The 11103-nt window shown below is 33.8% G+C and overlaps 1 protein-coding gene across 1 annotated transcript in view; it reads left to right on the top strand.

Moving 5' to 3' along the window:
• Positions 1-1469: 1469 nt before the first annotated feature.
• The window catches only part of LOC115215700 (acidic mammalian chitinase), an 86384-nt gene continuing 76750 nt past the window's right edge, over positions 1470-11103 (top strand). Inside the window, exon 1 of the mRNA XM_036506061.1 lies at positions 1470-1529. The gene's annotated coding sequence lies outside the window, so the exon portion shown is untranslated. The remainder of the gene's footprint in view (positions 1530-11103) is intronic.

An 11103-nucleotide genomic window follows, 5' to 3' on the forward strand; every position in this document is an offset into this window, starting at 1 on the left:
TAATGCTTGGGGAAACATTTTTCTACAATGTAGAGGTAGAACACGATTTTGAAGGATTTGGGGTGAATGATTTTCATCATACAGAAAGGCAACGTCAAAACTTAGATAGAAGACATAGAGGGTCACCCCTGAATACTAAATTGTAATAGAAGAAATAATGGCGGTTTATGCTGGTAACAAAAAATAGTGAGGATGACAAAGACAACTAACCATAGAAACCATGGACCAAAAATCCCAACTTTCTGTCGTGCGAGAATCTGTTGATAACATTTCGTACATTATGCAAAATGTAACGTTATGTAATGAAATGTATGTAACATTTTGTAACGGTAGGCGAAATGCTTAGCAGTATTTCGTCTGTCTTTACGTTCTGAGTTCAAATTCCTCCGAGGTCGACTTCGCCTTTCATCCTTTCGAAGTTGATAAATTAAGTACCAGTTGCGTACTGGAGTCGATCTAATCGACTAAACACACACACACACACATACACGCATTCAAATTTCGGGCTTTGTGCCTAGAGTAGAAAAGAATATTTTCAATATCTTATAACTTTAGAAGAATTCAATATTCCAGAAGCAGCATTAGCAAAACTTTGACACGACAGGGAATCATTTTCAAAATAACAGGTTCTGTTTATGTTGTTTTTTTTAGTATCTAACAAATAAATTCTTTACATAAACAATTTTTATTTCATCTAACGACTCATCGAAATTAATATAGAGGGATTTTGTGCCTAAAATATAAATAGAAATAGTCCTGCGAGAAAATAAATCTGAGAACCACTACTGAAGGGAAATCTATTAATACTTATGATTCCCGAAAGAAAACTGAAGTCGTGATTTATTTTCGCACTGATTAAACTGATGTCATGCCTGTCTCATTAGTATTATATTAGTAACAAAGAAAACCAAAAAATAAGCAGCAAATTCTTTCTTGTTGAAAGTCTCTCGTTTCTTAAGAATGCTAACTTATTTCAAGGGAGGTTACTCCAGCTTCGATTTGCATATTCTCTCATAGTAACGTCCCTTGTTCTGTAAGCTTTGTTTTTTAACCACTTCTAAGCTTAAATATTTTGACACTTATAAATTTTCCTTTAAAAGACTGTAATTTCTCTATTTTTTGTGAAGCACGAACAATAGTGATTAAAGAAATTTATCTTTAATTACATTTGTTTAGATTTTGTGCGTTTTTCTTTAATCACCATGAAGTCTTTCACGAAATGTTTTGATTGCTAATTCAGGAAGTAACTTGTCGTGGTCTGTTGGAGCTTAAACATAATAAATTGAGGGTAGTGTGCGTGTGTTTAGATAGAGTAGCATTTCAACATTTCGTCTTATTTTAACATTATACTTCGCTTGAACATCACTGTCGTTGTCATCGACGTTAATACTTTCATTGTTCTTATATATATATATATATATATATATATATATATTAACAAAAAAAACCTGTTTTTATTTGCACGTTTTCGGCAATTCGTATCACTACATGTATAAAGTGACGTTAATGATATAATTCAGTTTTAAAAGGTGAGTCCGTAATCATTAATTATACACCTCACTCCTTTACTAAGCATGTTTTCTTTCTTATCTCACAAGAAGTGTTGTGTTTTATAAACTAATTTACTCGCGTCGCTATGGAGCTTCTTTCTAACCGGTCACTCGTTCGACCTACCAAGATCGCCTTCAGTAAACAAAAATTAAGTCACAAAAACAAAAAAAAATATTTGATAATAAACAGGGGGGAAAACCTTAATAGGCGGATAAAATCACTAATTAGAATTTGAAAAAAGTCATATGTTTAAATATAATGCATACTCGAAAAAAACAATGGTATTAAACGCGTTTTTAATCGCTTTCGAACTGATAATAAGTGTCTGAGGTCAACAAGTTTGAGGGGAGAAGCAAGCTGATTACATCGACCTCCTTACTCGGCCAATTCTTAATTTTGTTGGCCTAGGCGATAGAATTTGAACTCAGAATGTAGAGACGAACGAAAGCCTTAGCGGCATTTTGTCCGGCGTGCTAACGGTTCTGCCAGCACGTCGCCTTGCGTCCGATATCTAACGGCAACACTATTTATATACAGACATAGGGGAAAAGATTTTCTTTTAGTCATTTTTTGTTTAATGCCTTAACAGAAAACGTGAAACAAAATTAATTCATTCATTGAAGCTTTTCTGTGACTTTTTTTCTTTCTTGTGACTGTCTTCCTCTCATTCAAATAACACATTGCCGTCTTTTAAAATACATAAACAAACTTAAAGGGGAGAACGTGGGTGAACTTTCGGAATAGCTGTCTCATATAAATCAGAATTTCTCCCCTTTTTTCGGGGATGGGAGAGGAGACTTTCCCACATTTGAAAGCAAACTTTTTAAAGATGTTTTTTTTTCTTTTCAAAAATCTGTTTTCCAACGTCTCTCATGACGCCTTTCAAAATAGACAAACTTTTTTTACATTTCTTTTTTAATAATCAATGTTTTTCAAGTATTTCCCTCCAGTCAACGTTGTGCCTTCCAAGCAGCAGCCACCACTTTTTTTTTTTTTTTTTGTGCACTTTCGGAATAGTTATCCCTCAAAAGTCGGAATTACTCCATTTCTTTGTGGGATTTTTCCCTATTTCGTATTATCCCACATTTCAAAACAGTTTTTCAGTTTTTAAAATAGATTTTGGAAAGACTTCGAGTCCCCCCCCCCATTTTCTCCCAAATTTGTTTATTTTTGTAATTTTTTAAATCTGCCAGTCAAAGTGAAAAGATCCATTTTTTTTTTCCCAAAAATCCCCGTTTTCGGATACGGAAATTCCGGAAAATTGCCAAAGATCGAAATTGTGAAATTTCCCCCACACACACACTTCTTCAATTTTGACTTTTTTCCCTTACACTAACCCTATAACCCTAACCCTAATCTTAAAACCGAAAGTACAGAAATGTTTTGAAATGTTTTGAAATTTTTGTCCGAATCATGATGTCCGTATTTTTCCGCATATTTAGAGAAAAAAAATTCTTCAAAAATTGTTTACAAAGAATTTTTGGAAATTTTTTTTAGAATTTTTCCGTATTTTTTCCCTATTTTTCCGCATGTTTTGAAAAAAAAATTGTGAAAAAGTTTAAAATGAAAAAAATAGGGGTAGTGTGGTAATTTAGGAATGTCGATTTTTGCCAGTGTTTTGGCAGATTCGTATTCCCCGTTGCCGAAAAAGGGAGTTTGTGTCGATTCTGTTCCTTTCGAGATATTTCCACAGTTTTTAGTATCCCACATTTCAAAAAAGTTTGGGGCAAACTTTTTAAAGCTTTTTTTTTTTCCCCCCCGTTTCATGTTTTCCAATATTTCGACCATTACCGCTCATCGTGCCTTCCCAACAGCAGCCGACACAAAATTTTGGTGTATGGCGTGCTTTCGAAATAACTGTCCCACTTAAATAGGAATTTCTCCGTTTCCTTCGGGATTTCTCTACAGGTTTTAATATCCCACATTTCAAAACAGTTGAAGGAAAACTTTCTAAAGATTTTTTTTTTTTTTATCCATGTTTTCAAGCGTCTAGACCCCACCTCGCATCATGTCTTCCCGTAGCAGACGACACTAAAGTGATCCCCCCTCCCGCCGTTATTTTATTATATTCCACATTTTGAAACACCTTGCTGTATTTTTAGAGGGGAAAAATTCGTAAACTCTTCTGTCCTCTTCACCTTCAGCATTCTTTTCATGATTAAAATGGGTTTTGGGATTTTTTGAGTTTTTTTTTTTATCCAATACTCTGAAACAAGATCCAAACACACTTCTCAACACTTCATAAACACTCGAAATTTGCATTAAACTTTTTAAAATTTGTTTTTCAAATTCTTAAACCTCTTTCTCTTTTACCCTTCCTTTTGAAATTAATATTCCATTCCTAAAAAATATTTTCAAAATTTCATTTTCATCCCCACCATCAATACTTTTTTTTTTTAACTTTATTTATTCTGTAAAAACTTTTGGGATTTTTTTTTCTATGAGGTATAAAAATGAAACGAGTTCAGAGAAATAGAATTTATTAAAACTTACCTGATTTTGACCACTGTATTTACTTTGATAAGTTTGAATAACTCGACAAAGACACCTTATTCTTCTGTGCAGGATATGTGAGTTCAAATGCCGCCGAGGCCAACTTTGCCTTTCATCCCTTCAGGATCGATAAAATAAGTACTAGTTGAGTACTGAGATCGATGTAATCGATTTATCCCCTCCCCGAACTTTCTGACTTTTATATTTCTCGATAAGACCATTCACATCAAAGTAAGAACCACTTAGAAAATTTTCCCGACTCGGGGACAGGTTCTCTCTGACAGTTGCTCTTCCAAGTGGATGTGTGAAAAACAAAAGATTGGAATTTTGAAAGAAATTTCCATAAAATAATAATTTCATTTGTTTGAAACATAGAAAAGAATATTTTTAAGGAAAGAAAAGTAAAATTGGACGAACAAAATCTCTCTTTTCTTTCTGTCTTCGCAGCAGACGACAGCGATGCAGGCACTGTGGGAAAAAAACTCTGGTGAAGTCTTTGTAAATGTTCTTTATTTTTTATTTTAATGCAAATTACAATTCTATGAGAAGTGGTTCAGTGTGTGAAATATTATAAAATGACGAAAAATAATGAGAAAGACAAAAAAGAGAAATCATTTTAGTGGTGGATGCTGTCCCGAAGGCTCGATGAAGGGCGAGGGTTGACGGACATTTGAAAAACATGGACTTAAAACAAACTATTTTTTAAAAAAACGAAGTTCAACAATTCACCCGAAGTATTTTGTAATGTAAGATACTATAAAATAAGGGAAAATTCCGTTAAAAAAAAAAGAAAATTCCGATTTATGTGTGACAGCTCTTCCGAAAGTTTAACAAAATATGTTGGGTAAATTAGGGGTCAACAAGGTAGCCAATATTAACCCCTTAGGAGTGCCTGGCTAAGAGAATCGATGCACATTAAATATTCCGATTATATCGATATAATATGACTGAATTTTTATTTTTATTTATCAGTTTCGTTTAGTATTTTCGTTAAATTTCTTTAAACATTTCTTATCAAAAAGCGGTAATGCCGCATAAGAGCGAAAGAATTAAAGCAATTATCAAGAAAATTTTATAAACTTTATTTTTAATTCTAATTTAGAAATTTACATGATAGAAAAATCGATAAGCTATCAACGATTCCCTGAGGAGGACAATGATATCAAAAATTAAGAAGTGTGCGACCCGTGCTCAAGACAGACGATGTCTGAAAAAAAAGCTGACAGGGCTATAGGTGTATGACCCCAACACTAATTTGTTTCCCTTTAACTTTCTTTTAAAATGCTTATTTTCATTGATTAAATTTTCCAGATATACATTTTAGTTAATGTAGAATATGATTATGCTAGTTACAAAATTGAAAAAAAATTCTTTTCAGGACCTTTCTACTATCACTAACCACACTATCCGACTGCCTTTGTGAAATGCTTATTATTTTTTTCATATAAAATTTTCTGTATTTACGTTTTCGATTTTTTAAATTCTGAGTATTTTGATAAATGTTTTTTTAAAAGAAATCAATCGTACTCTAAAGCATCGGAAATTTATCTCAGAAAATTTCCAATAAAAATATGCATTTAACAAAATCTAGTTGGGTGGGGTGATGATCTAAAAATATTTTTTCGACCGTTTTTTACCTCACATAACCGTATCTCTCAAAATTTTAACTTAAAAATAAATATTTTTTAAAAAGTTGTGAGAAAACTAAGTCAGGAGAGTGGAAAATCATCCAAAACTCAACCACCATTTTTTTTAATATAATCGTAATCTACTTCACCAAAAATATATCGAGAAATTGTCATTGGAAAATGTGCATTTGTAAAAGAGTTATGAGGAAACTAAGTCGAGAGGATGGTAATTATCAGAAAATCCACCAAATAAACTTTTTTTCACAAATTTTCGGACATAATTGTAATCTACTTCGTCTAAAATACATCTCTGTTGAGAGAGGGGAAATTATTTGAAACTCCTCCAAAGATAATTTTTTTCGCAACTTTTCCTGATATAACCGTAATCTACCCTATTTAAAGTGTACCTGGAAAAATACTAAAAATATAAGCGTTTTTAAGAAAGTTATGAGGAAACGAAGTCCATGGGTAGGAGAATTATCCAAAACTCCTCCAAACTTTTTTAGTTATTTTTTTTTTTTCAGAAATAATCATAATATACACCTTCTCAAACGTATCTCTTAAAAATTTCATCAAAATGTGAGGAAAATAGTCGTGAGGCACCCAAACTGTAGTTACATGCTCAAAAATAACCCACTGTCCGTCTACTCAGAGTTGGAACCCTTCGTTTTTGGTCTCTTCGCCCTCAGAACCAACTTGTGACGGAACAAACCATAAATTTAATTGTTTTACGAAAAGGTTAGGTGAATTCCGTTTAATATTTGCAATGATCAGGAGTTGTTGAAAATACGGATGTTTATTTCGAAATCGAGATAAGAAGAAGAGTTTATATAACAGGGGAAGTAAAGTGAATATTCTTTCTGTCTCTACGTTCTCAGTTCAAATGCTGCGAAGATCGATATTGCCTTTCATCCTTTCGGGATTGATGAAATAAGTACCAGTTGTACACTGGGTCGATGTACTCCTTCTGCATATAGCATTAAAAAATTACTGGATCACAACACTTGCCCATTGTCCTAACGTTGTTGGTATTGTTCCTTGATGACACTAATTATGCACCTATGGGTTTCAATTAGGAAACTAGGAAGCTACATAATAATAAAAGTCACATAACAATACTGTTCTCTTAGTTCTTGCTGATTATAAACTTTACTTTTACCATCAGTTAAAACTTGTACCTAGTGTTTTCTGTGAATCTCATGTCTCATAGTGGACTCCACCACCTTGAGCTGCTTGTTGATGGTCCTTATCAACCCACTGGTCTTCTCATCAATGTCCTGAATCTACTGGATGAACTCAGTCATCTTGATGGCATATGATTATTGAGAAAGGTTCTTTTTATTGTCCATTGAAGATATGTCCCCAACTGTCGGAAGCCTCCTTATTTTTCCTCCACTGAGCAAAGAACCAGCTTTGTCTCATTTAGCATCATGCTTGTGTTATCTCTAATAACTTACATTGAAATATATACGTGGCTCTAGAATATCCACCTATTTATGCACTAATTCAGTGAGTAAACCGATCCACTGATCAGACAATTGGGACAGTCATTGATGTGTGTTTGCCTGTGAATGTAATCCTGGAAATAACACTTATAACTAAAGATAACCTGAACAATAGATATGTATTGTTTTTGAACTATTCAAATTTAAATTTTGGCATTAGTATACAACACTGACAACAGACTGACTTTTAGTATGAAATACTTTCATTCGATTAAACCTATGGTACAATGACACTTGCTCAACAGTGACTGAAACGAACAATAAACCTCTTAGTGGCCTTTATTAATTAATTATCTTTACAAAAACTGACAGTTATCATCCATTATGTTTAGTTCAGTGTTAAACATTAAAGCTTTTACACAGTCCAAAAAGATGAACACCATGTTGGATTCACTTGTTGTTTTAACTCCAAGTCATCCCTAATCCTGTAGGCTTACAGTCAAATGTGTACTTTTAGAAATAATGTATGTTTATATAATGTAACTATATTATACAGTTTTCTCTTTTGAAATTGTTGTCAGAGCCTATAAGATGGGGAAGATCAAATGGTACACAGGTTGGGCCTTGGAGGTCTTGGGGGTGCCTGCAAATATTTGATAGTTCCCCACCCTGGAGAAAAACTAAAAGACACATATTGCTTTCCTTTGCATTGTTTTACAAAGGTTCTAGTAGCTTATGTGGAATAGTAATAATGCAGGTGTGGGAAGGGTCAGATAGTACAAAGGTTAGGGCTGCCATAAGAGCCATGGAGGGGCCCATGAATAACTTTGCATTATTTAACAACAGTTCCAGTAGCTTATGTGAAGAAGTAATAATGCGGTACACAAGTTTTGTAACTGTGTACTAACAAACATGTGGTATTCAACTCTAAAATGACCATAAGAAATCAGTTAAGTAGAAAGAATGCTAATAGTTGCACAAACTCAAATCTAATTTTAAAACATTTTCAAAGACAAAATACACGAGTGAAATTAAATATAAGATACAAATAACATGTCACTTTAGCATCACCAGACTGATCTAATAACAAGTTGCAGTAAAAGGGAAGGGTGTATTTGAAAATAAGTTACATTGAACCAAATGCATGAGTGAAATGAAAAATACCATTGCTTTGGTGTTGTGTAAAGAGTTGGATGACAATTTAACACTTTAACATTCATATTACTCAACCAAATGTAATGCTTATCTATTCACATTGCTTTGAATTTATCATACACTAGCAGTATCGCCCGGCGTTGCTCGGGTTTGTAAGGGAAATAACTATATAAGCATTTTTAGAGAGTTATAGCCAAAAAATAGCAAAAAATGCATTGAAAATGGAAAAAATATGATGGTAAATTTTTTTTTAAATTCGTTGACTCATCGTAGACATTTTTAGAGAGTTACTTCCCTTATATAATAGCGAAAAAATGCATTAAAATGGAAAAAAAACGATGGTAAATTTTTTTTTAAATCGTAGACTCATGTAGACGTTTTCTTAGCCATTTCTGTTTTGGTGTCTTCAAGCCATGAAGTCGTTGTTCTAAAAGAACGCTGGTCTCCTTGACAACGCATTACGACGTTGATTTCCTTACACTCCCTTCCCCACAGGTGCAGGTGTGAGCGTGGATGCCAACTCCGCCGCCATCGACACACGAAAAATTATGCATTAAAATGGAATAAAAAATGATGTTAAATTATTTTTAAATCGTAGACTCATCGTAGACGCGCGCTAATACTCAGACGGGCTCGATATGAATCACAACTATAAGCTACCCGAATTTGGTTAAACTGCACCGCAAAATGTGGGAGTAGTTAGGAATCTAAATCGAAGGGGACAGACACACACAACTACAGTTTTATATATATAGATATACATAGCGCAGTAGTGGTGAGATGTGACAGCAAAGAAAAGCATACATTCAGTCTCTGCATGCAATTAGACTCGGAAAGTTCGTGAGGAACCCATTGACCCAATTTGCTGACTTTTCCGATAGCACACAGGTCTCAATGAATGGTTGAATGACCAAATCCAAGCTTCTCTGCTAGTTCCTCAACAGTTACGATGAGATTTTGTTCCACCAGGGTTTTCAGGATGTCCTTGTCGAGTTCTACAGATCTTTCAGGATGAGGCTCGTCTTCTAGGCTGTTCCAATATAGCTTTGAAAAAAATAGCTGTTAAAATCGAAATGCACTCTTCAAAACTTGCACTATGAATAAGGACAAGATAAAATTACTACCTGCTTTTATAGCAAGTTAATATAAGTAGTTTATCCCATTCCCCTCTGACTTTTAGTTCAAGCTGTTGAAAAAACCGCATTATTATATATATATACATACATACATACATACATATACACACACACTCTCTCTCTCACACACATGCACACATTTATATTCTGTTATTCTTTTATATGTTTCAGCCTTGAGGTTGTGGCCATGCTGGATCATGTGTGTGTGTGTGTGTGTCTATCTGTCTGTCTGTATGTATATATGTATATGTATGTGTGTGAACAATAATATTTTCAACAGATGTGTTGTAAATGTATCTGATTGTTCTCAAGCTTCAATACTGTGTGTGTGTGTATGTATGTATGTATGTATATGTATGTATGTATATGTATGTATGTATGTATGTGTGTATGTATGTGTGTGTGTATGTATGTATGTGTGTGTGTATGTGTGTGTGTGTGTATGTATGTATGAGTGTATGTTTACTTTATTACTAACACAAGCCACTACGGTTATTTAATGTAAAGTCTTCCTCAAATCACTCTCTCTGGCTATTTACTCTCTTCCAAGAACATTTTCACTCACTCTTATGTGTTAGCTTCCCATACATTTTACTCATGTATCTATCAGCGTGATAGAGAGAAACAAATATTAAATCTAGTTTCACTTTATTCGTTGCCCACTGTGTGTGTGCGTTTGCATGTGCTGTAAACCAGACTAAGAAAAGCATTTGACACACACACCAGAATGTGAGTTTTCTGTAAATTTTGCTTAATTGGAGTTTAAATTTTAAAAACTGGACCTGGCATGACGCGATGCATTGTACTCTTAAAAATGCTAGGTAAATTGTAATTGAAGAAATCCTATATTGTAGATTTGTATAACTCCCAAAGGGAGGCAGATAAAATCTGCCTTTTATAATAAGAGATTATCTTGTATCTTTGAGAATTCAATGATGTGATTGTTTATTTTTTGACTGACGTTGTAGGGTAGGTTTGAGAAGCCTGATCCAGTCAGTTTGACCATAAAACAGGTGGAATATTTGGGCCTGAAAGTAGTAAAGGGTTAAAGATGTCAAAGCACTCGTTATTGTGCTTATGTGTGAGATATTTTTACTATAAACATCAAAGAATCTGCATCATTTTTGAAGAATAATCCTTGTTGCATCAGCAACTGGTGAAAAGTCTTCATAATGCAACTGAATGCAGCTGTAGTCAGGAACAAAAGAACAATGCAAGAAACAGAAGCTAAAAGAAAATCAAATGATTTTATATCATTTCTTGAACAGCCAAGCATTTCCTCAGTACTAGCTGTATCAGAAATGAGTAAATTTACTTTACAACCATGTGATCTTGGATTCAGTCCTTTTGTGTGGTACCTTGGGCAAATATCTTGTATTATTGCCCCAAACTGACTAATGCCATGCGAGTGAATTTAGTGGATGGAAACTGCATGGAAGCCCATCATGTGTATGTATGTGTGTGTATGTTTATGTTTGTACCCAGCATTGCTTGATGACTGGTGTTAGTTTATTTATGTCACTGTAACTTAGTAGTTTGGCAAAAGAAACTGATAGAATAAATGCCAAGCTTAAAAAATAGTAAGTACTGTGGTTGATTTGTTTGACTAAAACCCTTCAAGACAGTACTCCAGCATGGACACTGTCCAATGACTGAAACAAGTAAAAGATAAAAGATAAGCAACAGTGTATCAAG

Source organism: Octopus sinensis, linkage group LG9 (assembly GCF_006345805.1).
Source record: "Octopus sinensis linkage group LG9, ASM634580v1, whole genome shotgun sequence".
Taxonomy (NCBI): domain Eukaryota; kingdom Metazoa; phylum Mollusca; class Cephalopoda; order Octopoda; family Octopodidae; genus Octopus; species Octopus sinensis.